Below are 15611 nucleotides of genomic sequence, written 5' to 3'. Positions count from 1 at the left end.
CAAGCACCGGAGTGACGGATGCTCCCCTCTATAAGAACCCTGCTCGGTCATTCATTCAGTGTGGCGGTTCTTAAATCACACTGTATTCATAAGAAACATCTCTAAAACCGTCACGGGGAATGGCTGGGAATGTGGCGGGATGAAAAGACAGTGAATGCATCAAACACAGAAAGAGAGAGGGGTTATTATGCATGCATGTGTTTGGCAGAGGCTCGATCCCGCCCGCGCTCTAATTTCCTGTATAAATACGCGTGACAGATATGTAAATGATCCTCAAATGAATGCAAAACTCGGTCTTAACAATTCATTTTAAGTGCTCGTGCTGTCACAAGTGGAGCACAAAGACAAGAGAGACCCCCTTTTACCGTTAATGTACATCTGCAATGTCAGTGCATGCATTCATTAGGTATGTACTAAATAAACACTTCAAAGCCACCAGATGAAAAATCTTATGAGCTCCAACAAGAGCATTTGGAGAGTGCAGTCCTCCCCCCAAGGCACATCACATACATACAATTTGATCTGACAGGATTTGGCAGACATACAATGTCATATATTCTTCAATAACGACTGTATGTGTGCGTGCGGCCTTTCTGCATGCTAACAGCGGACGGTCAGGTCAAGTCATCAGAGCCCGCAACTTCAGCAGAAAACGGCAAACAACAAAACAGTCAAGCAGGATGAAGCAGTAAATCAGAGTCGGTCCATAACATTGTTTTGTTCATCAGCAGATTTCAATATTTCCACCACTGCTGCTTCAGCATCTGTTCTGGCTTGGTCAGATCTTGGCTGCCATTGCCCACAGCAAAACACTGTCCACACAGACAAATAATTTACCCATACATAATACAGTAGTATAGGCAATAAAGAAACTCTTTACCCTCGGTGAACAAGAAAATATATGGTTGCTGTCCTATGAAAAGTATGCATCTCCACATTTTGTCAGTTTGTATTTGTATACAAACAAATAACTGTTGTGAAGAAAACTCTTCTCACCGTAGGTACTAAAATGTATCCTTTCTAGTGTTTTTCTTTTTCAGCCTGCAGCACCTCACACTTAAAGAACTACAGTACCACTCAAGAAGGTGTCATCACTAGCCTCTATTTGTAGAATTCTTCCAATTTTCTATGTTAATACAGTGGAACCTTGGTTAGCGTCATTAATTCGATCCAGAAGGTCTGACTCTAGCAGAAACGGACTCTAACTGAATCAATTTTTCCCCGAAATTATCTTCCCAGAAATGTTAACCAAAAACATGTTTTATAGTTCTACAATTATTTATTTTACATACAGTAAACACTTTAACTCTGCGTTTGTCCAACGTATGTAGGTGCCATATATCGCATGCAACAATATAACATTAAGGAGTGGGACAGGAGCACACAAACGTTAGCAACAATTGCATAGCTATGTGAGCTACAGTGCTAACACATTAGTAACTAGCCGTTAGTAACTAACACAACGGTAACATCATGCTAGGTTAGCCTATTCGCTGAAGGAAAAAAAAAGATCAAACTTACAGCTCCCACGATAGCTGACAGAGCTATAGGATTTATTTTAAGATGTGTAGTGAAGCCTGTTTTATATACAGTGTTTATTTATTTACAAAAAGCTTTACTCTGTTAAGTTGTGAGTGTACATACAGGGCAAGCTCATCTAGTTAGGGTCGGGTCGGAAAACCCTGAGTGTCAAAAGTGAATATTTAATACACATTGTTCTTAGGACATATATTCCTGTTAGAATGTCATTAAAAAGTCAATTTTGCTTCCTCTGCTGTTAAAAAAAGCATTTTGCATATGCTCATTTGGATTCTTGATGGATTGAAACTCAAACAACCCAAATATGTAGCACTTTTTTGCTATGAGTACTAAAAACCTAGAATTGACAGTATAAGTGGATTTATGGGTAATTCGCAATTATAATTCTTTGTCTGTTGCTGTGCATTTTTATAGTATATGGATTTTCAGTCCATGAGGTTTGAGGTTTGAGTGTGCAGCGCCGAGATTAATTACAGTTCCAACCTCTTTGTTAATTATATGATCCATTACTGGACTCAAATGAGCGGCCGGCATGACAATACCATTCATTACCCTTCTTTTCAAATGAACTAATTACATCATAGCTTTTCCACCTTCAGACCATAATTCATGTAATTAAATGTACATATATTGTAAATGTATATTCTCAGCATGCTTCAGTATCACTTTAATCGATTAAATGTGCACTCCACATCAGGTACTTGAGGTTCAAATGCTATGTCATCACTGTGATATGATGGTAGAGTGGCCCGAGGATTAGAGACTCAACGACTGAATCCTTCCAATAAATGGGCAGTCTGGTCATCAAATGAAGGGCTTTGGATGTCTTCAGACATATTTTTGAGGATGGTAACAGCTCCGTCTGAAAGGACTATGGGGCTTGACTGGAAAATTAAGGACCAGCTATGGACAAAATTGGTGAGACTTCCTCGGACTCAAATACAGTATACAGTAATCCCTTATCACAGTTAATTTGTTCCAGACCCGACCGCAATGAGTGAATTTCCGGAAAGTAAGATTCCTCATTTATAAATGGAATATTTTGTAGTTACAGCACAGAAAAGCTATTTAAGTATGTTTTTTTAACAATAGAGCACTGTCCTTGCTGGTCTTCCCGGGGGGTGCAGGGCTTTGTGGGCTGGCTCTTGGGGGCCTGGTCTTGGTTCTGCCCGCCCCTGTGGGCCCGGTGGCTTTCTGGTGGTGGGGGATCGACCTGGCTGTGTGGGGCGGAGCTTGCTGGGTGATGGAAGGCAGTCCCTATCTTTTCATGCATTCTCAGTGACAATTATACGTTCACACATTCCCGCACAGGTATATACATGAAGACACGCACACATGCAGACATATCCTTTGCACACATATCCTTTGTGTGGCATAGCCCGTGATTTATGTTGGACTGTATCTTTCATTCTGTTTTTGTTTTTTGCCCTTACTCACTACTGTGGACACTTTTTGTATTAAATGTCTAACTCCGGCTATTGCTGATCCTGACACCAATGGCTGGACAGGACGAGGAAAAAAATAAAAATAAAAAAATGATTAAAGCACTCTCGACATGTCGTCACATTTACACTCATATTACTCAATATAGTAGACGTAATAAGAGTAAATAAGGCATTTAAGACATAAATAAATCTTGTGCTCGTGTGTGTTGCTTTAAATGTGATCCCTACGGGAGATTAGTGGCAGGTGGACAGGAAGTGACGTCGAAGGTTTCATCTTGGAGTGGGTTACTACAGCAACTGTTACCCGTGTTCATTAGAGATTTTTATTAGGGATTATTGTGCCTGTGGGGAATAATTCAAACCTGCAATTCAAGTCTGGCGTTCCAGCAATCAAGTGTGGTGTGTGTGTCTCACCAAACATTACAGTAACATTACTGACACCTAGTGACCAGTGTAGAATACTACATATACTTCACAGTGTCTTTGAATGCCTTATACTGTATTGTAATTTTAATTCATTTAGCCATTTTTATGTTTGAAAATGTTTAATTTACGCAACAAATGTGTAAAATCTGCTTAAATGTGCATATTTTTTATGAATAATAGGCCGTATTTAACCATGAAACAGTATGATTTATTCATTAATATATTTAATATATTTATTAAGATATGTGTTCACCTGCATGTGCAGTTGCACCCAAACCAATGAAAACACCAAAACACCAAATCTTTCAAAGCACGTATTTCTGCTTTCGACCACACCTACCAGATTCACTTTGTATTTTGCGGTCACTTCTGTTTTTGACAAAATAAGAAAAATGTTTTCACATCATTGCATGAAGAACAATTTTGGCTTTTTATTCATGTCATGTATTTTTGTGACTATTTTTTCTATGTTCTTAAGGTAACGCCTTACCAAAATTCTTTCAGCATAATTTAACTATGGTATTTCTTTCAAGAGAATTGTTGGAAAGTTATTTCTGTATGGTGTTTTTGAGCAAATTGTTGGAACTTAATTTGAGTATGACATTTTTCCAAGAGCGTAGTTCAAAAATTATTTTTGTAATGTATTTTTCTTGAAAATTGTTGGAATATAATCTCTGGTGTTTTTGGGATATTATTTTTGGAGGATTTGTATTATGTATGATGTTATTTTTTAGAGAACTGTGTATAGTATCTTTGAAATTATGTTTCATACTGTTCATTTATTCAACGTCTCTGCAGGGTGTCAAATTTAAGACTTTTTAAAGACCATAATGAATACAATGCAAGACCTATTTCACTTTATGTGTTTCTGATTTGCCATGGGCTTTCGATGCCTTGAAGCCCAATGTTCCTGGCTTTGCTGTGGGCTTTCGCCATCGCAACGCACTGTGGCGTGCATACAGCGTACTAGCTAGTTGTGCTCGATAAATTCCGACTGAGCTGCACAGATAATTTAGTTCCATTTTATAGTTATGTTAGAGCGCCCTCAAAACTCAAAACATTTTCAAGTGAGACTGAAGTCCATGCAATTGTTTCAAATAAAATTGATGTTAATACATTTTTAAAGATCTTTTCAAAATCTATATTTCATGAGATATGAAGAGAATTTTAGACATTTAAGGCCTTAAGTTCAAAATTGTTGAAACTATTGCTGGTGTAAAGATGATCATGTACAGTACACGCTTCATTTAGTTTATTGTTATGATTTATTATTCTAACTTGACTTCCATTTGGAATGAACAATGAATCCATAATTAATCTTACTGCAGTACTACTACTTTGTATGAAACTTCTAAAAGCAATTACCATAACAACCATTTCCCAGATTCTCACATCACCTTGGCCATAATCGAGGGAATGTGTTTTTTGGCATCATTTTAGCTCTTTTATTTATTTCTTTTTTGTAGCACAGGATAGACGAGAAGCAAAGAAGAGGTGGGATGATGATGGAACCAAGAACTGGGGGAGAGACAGCCAGAACGAAACGGAGGTTGGCTTGTTGTTGCTGGCCCACACAATGTCTGCCTGGTCGAGCGTAACGTTCATCTCCTGACACACACACAAAAACGCTGCACCTTTGACATTCCCTGTGTTACCTCCAGTTTTCCTCCTGATGGAAAGCAATGTAGTTCACAGCCAAGGGAATTAACGCCCGTCCCCATCATCTCTCTGCTCTCTCTTTGAAGCAATCTAAAGTAAGGCCACACCCTCGCTCATATTTGGCTTCTCATTAATGTCCTGTTCCTTGATTCTGTATTAACATGATGATCAGCTTGATCCACAACAAAGATTTACATTTACATGCAGCCAAGCCATCTTGTAGAACATTACTACCTCCTTAAGGTAGATACGACGTGACAACATATACCTCATCGCTATTTAAGTGAGTGCCAGGTGCAGAGTTTTAAAATTTAGCCTGAATGCAATTTGCACAATGAGATCATTTGTGTTTGATGGTACAAGCACATTCATCACCTCAGGACAAAATTATTCAGCCTCTTCCCAACAGAGACGCAGCCAGATGGAACAGCAACGATTGCGTCTCCATTTCGTAGCGTGACTACAATCTCAAACAAAGTAACCATGGCAATAAGAAACAATGTTGTATGTGTGTGGACGCTGGTTGACTTCCAAGTTGATTCTAATTTCAAATCATGTCAAATGAATTAGAAGGACTGGCCGCCAAACTAGAGCGTCCTGAGCAATAAAGCTCCACCCCACCTAACACACACGCACAAATTATGTTTGTTGTCAGCTAATGATGGCGATTTGGCAAAGTTTAGCTACTAACGAACAGGAAGATAGAAGAATAATATGACTATTTATTGGTGTTTTAGAGGTATTGCTATTATTGATTGCTATTATTATGATTTCTTTTCTCTTCTTTAAAATTGTAAATGTATTTTTATGGTATGTTAAATGGAAAGTGGTTATCTGCAGGGGGGGAAAAAAGACTAGTAAAGTAACCCAGCAGAGGGCGCCGTGTCACAAGTCAATTCGCTTAGTATTTCCTAGCTGGAAGATGCTTTGACAATCATTATTAGAGACATGTAGACGTGAAATAACACCCCTACAATCACCTTTACACTCTTATTATTTGTTGTTTCCAACACATTGCTCAACTGTAATGTGCAGGGTACGGGATCACTGCAGGGACATAAGAGACGGCCACTGCTAGCATAGCAAGGTATCGAGCTAACTTGTTAGCCTTTTTAATTTACTTATTCGAAACTTAAGAAACTGTTGCAAACGTAGTGGGGAAGAAGGGCAAAGTAAGAAGCCAAAACCTTACCACTTCCACAGGGAAAGGGAGGAGAACCATATCATGTCGGACATGCCATGGCTGTCATGCAGTGTGAAGGTAATCTATTGTAATCTCATCAATGACTCCTAGTGGCCAGAATACTACATATAAGTTGTCTTTCAATACTTTTGGCCTAATAAATTGATCAAAAAAAGTTTATATCACTAAACAAGTGATGGAGAATTTCAAACATTTCATCCAAGAAGAACTCTGGTTAGCGCCCTATTTAAACAATGCAAACTTTTATGACCCTGCCTCTTAAAAGCATCGGAATCGGGAATGTTTAGGAACCAAAATCGAAACGAGGAATCTGAGCCGGAATCGTTCAAAATCCAATGGTTCCCAAACCCAGTTACGGGAAAAACTTCAATACAGTATCAGGAATTCTGTTGGTGCAAAGACCACTATAAAAACATAGTTGTAAACAACTACTTATGATACAGCTAAATGTTCAACAAAACAATCGGGCTCCAATAATAAGGTGACCACAATGAATGCTATTAAAACTAGAAAACTAGAAAATAAGCACATGACCATTTAAAGAACAATTCTCTTTTCCCCTCCCCACAGTTTTATTAAGTTCTCTACTTTGGCCGTTGCAGCAGCCATCTGCACACTTACACATATTCATTACAGAGACCAGAAGCGGCTTATGGTGATCAATATTGTAAATCTAAACCTGGTGTGTGTGTGTGTGTGTGCGGGGGGGTGTACGTGTGTGTGCGTTTCACAAAATGGCTCTATTCCACAGGGGCTCCCGTTTAGATTAGAAAAGGACACGAACGGGTTACACTTACTGCCTTTCTACTCTCCTATCACTGGTGACCTCAGCTTCACCCTCCTCCCTTTTCCACGCTACATTGTTCATCCATCCATCCAATTTCTATGCCGCTTCTCCTCATTAGGGTCACGGGGGTATGCTGGAGCCTATACCAGCTGACTTTGGGCGACAGGCGGAGTACACCCTGGATTGGTCGCCAGCCAATCGCAGGACACATACAGACAAACAAATAATGCTATAATTGTTTGTGATTTCGGGGATTTTTGGGCAATATTGTTGTCATTGCATTGCCTCAAAGCACTTACTGATCATTCCTGTCTGATGGCTCCAGTATAAGGTATCACATCCCGATGCCTCTCACAGTACTTGTTTTCAAAGTATTCAACAGTATTGCTTAATTTTCTGTGGTAACAATTTTAAAAATATTTTCATTGTATTGATTATTTAATCTTTACAGGTTTTTATTATTAACCATAGAACCAATCAGAGTTTTATGCTGCCGATTCCGCTACTGATTATCCAGGACTGAAATTGGCCGATACGATACCAATCACATAGACTAATTATACATTTTTACATTTATTTATGATGAGTGCTATTGGGCAGGGGTGCCGTATAATGGGGAAAAGTCAGGACAATTCTGAGGTCCCTTGACCAAAAATAGGTAATTACTAATAAAAAAAAATAGTAATTAATTAATACGGGGGAGGAGGGCAATGTGATTTTCTTCATGGGACCCAGAATTCCTGGCTCCACCCCTGCTACTGGCTATACGATATGAAAAAATTAACCACAAAATCACCTTAATTTAGACAAAAACGTATTTTACTTACTATTTGAAGACATACATATATCACTCTGAAACTTCCAGAGGACGAGACGCCTTCTTTAAGGAGACTTTGGCGAACCCGGTGTCTTCCACTCCTGAGAAATGTTGCTCATTTCGTCCGATTAATTCTGTTATTTGTCGGGTTATTAGCTTAGCCGTCTGACTGTCACACACTGGCGAGTGTTAGCCACACGGCTGCGTTAGCTGCCGTGACCGCGAGCCTCCAAAACTCGCCAAACTCCGTCAAGTGTTGTTCTTCAAATGCCGTATTAAAGCTTTCCAACGTGCTACCCCCGCCAGGTATTTTTCGTGGCATGTGTTAGCAGTGAGGTTCCACACGGCAGACATGATTGTTTTGGGGTGTTTTTGAAGGAAGTGGGAGGACGGCATTGCCAAAGACGTTAGTTAGGTTAAGACACTACCTTGCACGAAAGGGCTGCAATAATGGTGCACAGGTGATCGGCTTTGTGATCGGCGTTGCCGGCGTTTTATGGGCAAATGCCTGTCACGCGATTATTTATGGAAATCGGCCGTATGTGTATACATATTTTAGTACCTAGCATTAATAAATCATAATAATAAATAAAATAATAAATATTGCTATTGCTACATTCTGCCTCTCCAGTGATTTCCCCTTCCCGATTTCTCATCTGCAATATGAAATTGCTCCAGCTCCTTAAATGCACTGGTGTCCCTCCTTGCGCTCATCTCACAGTGAAATATAAAGTAAGCGTGGTACATGCCTTCAGTGTGTGCAACACTTCTGTAACACACTGCTGTGGGCCTCCTCTCACAAAATACTCTATTTGAATTGACAATCCAGTCTAGCAAGGCCGAGGCTGACCCACCCCAACCCCCCAACCAGGGTCTCAGTGGAGGGTTGGAGTTTCACACATGGCAGCTGCTGCTGCTGGACCGGACGCTAAAACAGGCGGGTTGTGTCTCTGGATGCATGCTACGCTGCTCACAACACCGCTAATTAAATGACAGAAGTGAAGTGAATGAAGTGGTAAAATGAACACTAGGTTAGATGATGATTGTTGCTTGAGGACAATCATTTGGGGACGGTTTAATTGGTTCATCCATTACCCTGCTCTGCAGCTCAATAGGTGTCTTCATCAGCAACAACAAGGGAAACAGAACTCTCACTTCAACATTTGCTTGCTTGCTGTGCAGAGATATTTATGTACAGTATTAGCTTTGCAGATGCAGAATATGCATACATATTTAATCTGTATGCATCCATGCCCTTTTTGCCCAGATGGAATGAGGAAGAGGGAGACACAAGAGAGACTATGCAAACTTTATCCAACATTTCAACAAGCCTGTTTTTGCACCGCAGTAGTCCCTCGCCACTTTGCAGTTTGAATTCTAATCACAGTTTTTCAAAAATATATGAATTAATAAATCATGTTGTTTCGCGGTAGAAAATGGCCTGAATACGGTGTCTGTAATGTTCGGTGAGACACACACGCATCGGAGTTGATCACCAGAACAACGGGCTTCTATTGCAGGTTTGAATGATCTCACAACAGGCACGATAATCCATAATAAAAACATGGACTACTAACCCACGCCAAGCTAAAATTTAACTCTGAACCCCCGACGACACTTCCTGTCCGCAAGCCACTCAGCTCCTATAGGGAACACATTTATAGCAACACACACAAGCACAAGTCTCACTTACGTCGTAAATGGCTTATTTACTGTTATTATGCCTACTATACTGGGTAATACAAGTGTGACTATGGGGTTTAGTTCATGTCTAGAGGGCTCTAATAATGTTAAAAATTGTATTTAGAAGGTCATAAACAGGTTTTCTATGCTCTAACTACAAAAATATTCTATTTAGAAATAAGCAATCCTACTTCGCGGAAATTCACTTATCACAATCAGCCCGGAACCAGCTAACAGCGATAAACGACTGTAAAAAAAAACTGAAAAATAGGCTTCAAAGGTGGAACAAAACTTGAGGTCAAACTATCACTGTGCATGTTTTTTTTTGACAACAACCATAGAACCAGAAATGAAACTTTTGAGCGACACAGGAAAGGGTCAGGCTGCTTGATACCAGTCATGGAACTTAGTGGGACACCGTAAAGGGCCAGGCCGCTCGGTAAGGTGTGATGACAACCACAGAAGAAGAAATGGAACTTGGCATACACAGGAAAGAGTCAGGTTGTGCAGTCAAAGCGAGACAATAACCGTAGAACCGTAGAAATTCAAGAGATTCAAGATTCAAGATTCAAGAGAGTTTTATTGTCATGTGCATGGTAAAACAGCAGTTATACCATGCAATGAAAATCTTATTCTGTTCATTCTCCCAAGAAAAGAAAGAAAACAAATGAAAGAATAAGAACATAAGAAACATAAACACATAAACATATATACCAATAAATTAAGCAACAACAACAGACGAGACATTAATACAAGTAAATAATACAAATAAATAAATAAATAAAGTGCTATGAGTGTGTGCGTGTGTTGCGTGCGGCGTGTGCGAGTGCTTCGTTGAGGAGCCTGATGGCCTGTGGGTAAAAACTGTTTGCCAGCCTTGTGGTCCTGGACTTCAAACTCCTGTAGCGTCTGCCTGACGGTAGGAGTGTGAATAGTGAGTGTTGTGGATGTGTGCTGTCCTTGATGAGGTTGTGTGTTCTTCGTAGGACTCTAGATTTATAAATGTCTTGCAGTGTGGGGAGGGCTGCCCCAACAATGTTCTGTGAGGTCTTGATCACCCGCTGGAGTGCCTTCCTATCACGTGTTGTACAGTTACCGTACCAAACAGTGATGGAGGCGGTAAGGACACTTTCGATAGTGCATCTGTAGAAGCAACTCAGGATTGTGGTGGACATGCCAAATTTCCTCAGTCTTCTCAGGAAGTACAGTCTCCTTTGGGACTTCTTCAGAATTTGTTGGGTGTTGTGAGACCAGGTGAGGTCCTCGCTGATGTGTGTGCCAAGGAACTTGAAGGTTTTCACCCTCTCCACCTCAGTCTCATCAATAAACAGGGGTCTATGCGGCTCCTTTTCCCTTGTTCTTGGGTCGATGATCATCTCTTTAGTCTTATCTGTATTGAGAAGGAGATTGTTATCACGACACCAAGCTATGAGGTCCGCCACCTCTCTTCTGTATGATGTTTCAACACCACCAGTGATCAGTCCGATGACTGTAGTGTCATCTGCAAATTTAATGATGCTGGTGTTGTTCTGGGAGGCCACGCAATCGTAGGTGAAGAGCGTGTAGAGGAGTGGACTCAGCACACACCCCTGTGGGGTCCCAGTGCTCACAATTCTTGAGCTGGATGTGCGGTTGTGGACTCTGACTGACTGGGGCCTGCCTGTGAGAAAGTTAAACACCCAGTTACAGAGGGAGGGAGACAGGCCAAGTGTGAGGAGCTTATCTGTGAGTTTGTGGGGGCTGACTGTATTGAATGCAGAGCTATAGTCTATAAATAGCATTCTGACGTATGTGTCCTGGCCCTGTAGGTGAGAAAGGGCTGTGTGGATGGCAGTGTTGACTGCATCATCCGTGGACCGGTGCTGGCGATATGCAAACTGTAGAGGGTCCACGGTTGCCGCCGGGATGCTCTTTTTGATGTGGGTCATGACTAATCTTTCAAAGCACTTCATAACAATAGGAGTGAGTGCTATAGGGCGATAGTCATTCAAGCAGGTCACGTTGCTCTTCTTGGGTACGGGCACTATGGTGGTGGACTTAAAGCAGGTCGGTACAGATGCTTGTGCAAGCGACAGGTTAAATATGTCAGCAAGCACATCAGCTAGCTCTGATGAGCAAACCCGAAGTGCACGTCCTGAGATGTTGTCTGGCCCTGCTGCTTTTCGTGGGTTTGTTTTGTTTAGAACCCTGCGCACATCAGCTGATGTCACCATGAGAGGTGAGTCCTGTGTGCTCCCCAGGTTCAGCCACCCTCTCTGCTCATCAGGAGTTTGGGTATCAAAGCGGGCATAGAACTCATTCAACTCATCAGGAAGTGTGGTTTGGCTGGACGTGGCTACGCTACTCTGCTGTCGATAGTCTGTGATGTGCTGGAGCCCCGCCCACATGCGCCGAGGGTCTGAGGTGGAATAGTAGCCCTCCAGCTTCTGTCTGTACTGTCTTTTGGCCTCCCGTATGGACCTCCTCAGGTCATATCTGGCCTTTTTGTAGTCATCAGCGGTGCCCATGACAAATGCAGTCGAACGAGCACGTAGCTTAGCCCTTACATCACAGTTCATCCACTGTTTTTGGTTAGGGTATTTTCTGTAATACTTGGTGGTGGTAACAGTCTCTATGCATGTGCTAATGTAGCCAGTAACAGCAGAAGCATATTCATCCAAATCAACAGTACAATCTTCCCTCCCCGCTGCAGTTTTAAACACATCCCAGTTTGTGCAGCCAAAGCAGTCCTGAAGTACTTGATCAGTTTCTTCATTCCATACTTTAACTGCTGTACGTACAGGGGGAGCTTTTTTAAGAAGTTGTCTGTATGTTGGATAAAGGAATATAGAGATGTGGTCAGCCTTTCCAAAGTGGGGTCTTGGAACAGCCTTCAAAGCACCTTTCATGTTGCAGTAGACTTGGTCCAGGATGTTATTTTCCCTTGTGGGAAAGATCAAAGATGGCGCCCTCCGTGGCAGACGTCTCTGTGACACTCTCCCGTGTTTTTCTATTTTTTGCTATTTTATTGTTCATTTTGGACATTCAACACACTCACGCAGTACATTACAACAGAGAGACACTTTTGAACATCGGCAGGGTTCACCATGAACCTTCATTTAGCCTCTCAGACTTTGCCTTTCTTCTGCGCCGGGAGAACGCAGCAGCCTGCGGACCTGGTGAGCTGAATACCCGGCGAGCAAAGCATCCGAGGCGTAAACGAGGCAAGCGAGCCGGCCTGCATGCTAGGCTAAAAGCTAGAGCGACGAGGCCACCGCTACCAAGCCTGCTGGTAGCCAACGTCCGCTCTCTTGAAAACAAGATGGACGAACTACGAGCAAGGATTACAGCTCAACGTGAGATCAGGGAATGCTGTGTCCTCACCTTCACAGAAACCTGGCTGACGGAGGATATACCGGACTCGGCGATCCAGTTGGAATCATTTGCTGCTTACCGGGGAGATCGGACTTTAGCGTCTGGTAAACACAGAGGTGGCGGCGTCTGTGTTTACGTAAACAAACGGTGGTGCTTTCAAATGGAAGTGAATGCGATACAGGAAAAGGTTGCTTAATTCAATATTAGCCATACAATTAATTACATGCACAAATTAGTTTTACCATGCAGATGTTAATTTTAAAGGACTTACTGTTGTGACTAATTCCATCAACACATATAAAACGCCACAATTTGACAGGATGTCTTTGCAAACACATGGTGTGTCTTCAAAGGGTGAGTAGTTTTACTTTATTTTAGTTGTATTATACAGTGGTTAACTTCTCTTTACACTTAACAATATGTCAAACTGTCATTGTCAAAATAGTACTTACAGCATTGCCTGTCCAGCTAATAAAAGGTTTTATGATTTCCAATGGGAAATATTGCTTTGAACAACTTAGAAGTCAACCAGCATCCATGAAAGGACTGTGTGTGACTTTGAAAGTGCTACAGCATACTACAAGTACATACTTTTAAGCGTCTAATGTTGATAAAACTGTCTAGTCTCATCACTGATGGTGCACGTCGCCCCCTGAGGTCACCCTCCAGTATTACAGCCAGCTGTGGCACAATTAATTTCTCATTAGTGTAGACAATGATGACTCTCACACCACCTTCTTTTCTCTCTATTTGTTTCACTTTTTCTATGTGCCTCAGTACACAGTGCCCCCTGTCCCTTTTATATCATCACCACCGTCGCCGCCATCAGCAACACACCGCTGGCGGAAAGTGTTTGCATTCCCCGAAATCCGAAATAGAGAAAACAAACAACGATTAGCTTCCTGTTGACACAGTAAATGGTAGACTCGTCTGCAAATTAGTCTTCGCTGAATGGGCACTTTCACTTGAGGTGTTCCTTTAATTAGCCATCTATACTACTTCATTTGTTGACGTACAACAGCAGGTAGGTTGCTAAGGCACAATACCGTCCTTATGGCATTATTCTGATCCGTATATAACACTGGGCATGGAAATAGGAGTACAGAGCATTCAGCATTCCGCAACCTAAATGCAGTGGAACTTCCAAAACGCCAACTTGTACTAATTTCAAAACAAAATTTTCCTTTGGAAATAATGTAACCGTTTAAACAGGGGGCTATGTAGAGTATGGTATAATAAAACTAAAATGAAATAAACCTAGTCACTCTTTGACAAAAAATATGTAGTGCAGTAGTCCCTCGCCATTTCACGCTTCAAATGTCAGCTTCACTCTATTACCTTTTTCCCAAAATACATTAACAAATCATGCTGTTTCATGGTTGAATACGGCCTATTCTTGGTCAAATAGCGCGCATATTTGAGAAAATTGTATTTATTTGTCTAAATTAAGCATTTTCAAGCATAGAAATGGCTCCATTAATGAATATGCAAATACTCTATAAGGCATTCAGAAGACGCATTCAGAGATGCTGTGATGATATGTCGTTTTCGACACTGTTCACTAGATGTCAGTAATGTTACTGTCATGTTCGGTGTGACACACAAGCACCAGACTTCATCGCCGGCACAACAGGCTTATATTGCAGGTTTGAATTTTCTCACAACAGGCATAATAACCCCAAACACAAGCTACCGGAAGCCACAGCCCGCCAAAACTCAACTCTGAACCCCCAAAGTCACTTCCTGTCCCCCCGCCACTCAGCTCCCCTGGGGAACTCATTTACAGTAACACACACACGAACTAGCATGAGTCTTATTTATGCCTTAAAAGGCTTATTTACTGTTATTTTGTCTACTATATTGGATAATATGAGTGTAACGGTGACTACCATTCCTGCTACTGTGGCTATCATCACCTGTCACAGACCTCTTTGCCATCACCGGTACCCTTCTGTGAAGACGTCACGCAAAAATGACTTAATCCTTCTCACTGAGCTGAGGTCTCAGGAGATTTGCGGACATCAGACGTGATGACTGAGTTAGAGGCATGTGATCTTTTGACTGAACTACACATTCGGCCACTTTTAGGGCATTGGACTTCAGAGGGTCCACTGTGTTTTCACTGCAGGCAAGTGAGCAAAGGAGGGGGATAAGTATGAATTAGGTTTCCCCCACTTATGCCATAAATAGCACGGATTGAATTCCTGATTGGTCTTCTGCCCTCACTGTCTCCTTTATGTGAGAGTCTCTAAAATAGCCAGTGATAGGGTGCTGGATAGAGGAGTATCATGATCTAGGAGGAATGGAAGCGTGGCTGATCTCAGGCATGACTTTCGGCTACTGCAACATTTGGGGATACGGTCAGAGCGAACGCTGACTTTGATGGATCGTCTCTGTTTGTGGGTGTTAAAAACGCCATTTCAGCACTCACCGCAGCCTCCACACAAACTATCCCACGGCTCAGAGCGGCTGCTATCTGCTTAGAGAGCATATGGCCGTCTAATAGAAGATTGCGTGGCTAAATTGTTTTTGAGGAAAGGAAATACTAGAAAGTGTTCCGGCCCGACACCTGGGGAACAGCGCTATCCGATTCTCGGGGAAGATGCTGACGAAGAATCTCAGACAATAACGATGCATCTTTCTTCTTCTGAGGCAATAATGTGCAACCTTGTTTTTCCATTTGTTACTTCACCCTGA

At 41.7% G+C, this 15611-nt stretch overlaps 1 long non-coding RNA gene across 1 annotated transcript in view; it reads right to left on the bottom strand.

The window, feature by feature from the left end:
• Positions 1 to 8259, bottom strand: part of LOC129168809 (uncharacterized) — a 118260-nt gene extending 110001 nt beyond the window's left edge. Inside the window, exon 1 of the long non-coding RNA XR_008566339.1 lies at positions 7888 to 8259. This is a non-coding gene — a long non-coding RNA (uncharacterized LOC129168809). The remainder of the gene's footprint in view (positions 1 to 7887) is intronic.
• Between the last annotated feature and the right edge of the window lie 7352 nt (positions 8260 to 15611).

Source organism: Dunckerocampus dactyliophorus, chromosome 16 (genome assembly GCF_027744805.1).
Source record: "Dunckerocampus dactyliophorus isolate RoL2022-P2 chromosome 16, RoL_Ddac_1.1, whole genome shotgun sequence".
Taxonomy (NCBI): Eukaryota; Metazoa; Chordata; class Actinopteri; order Syngnathiformes; family Syngnathidae; genus Dunckerocampus; species Dunckerocampus dactyliophorus.
The sequence above is the reverse complement of the archived record's forward strand: the minus strand, read 5'-3'. Positions and strand labels throughout refer to the sequence as shown.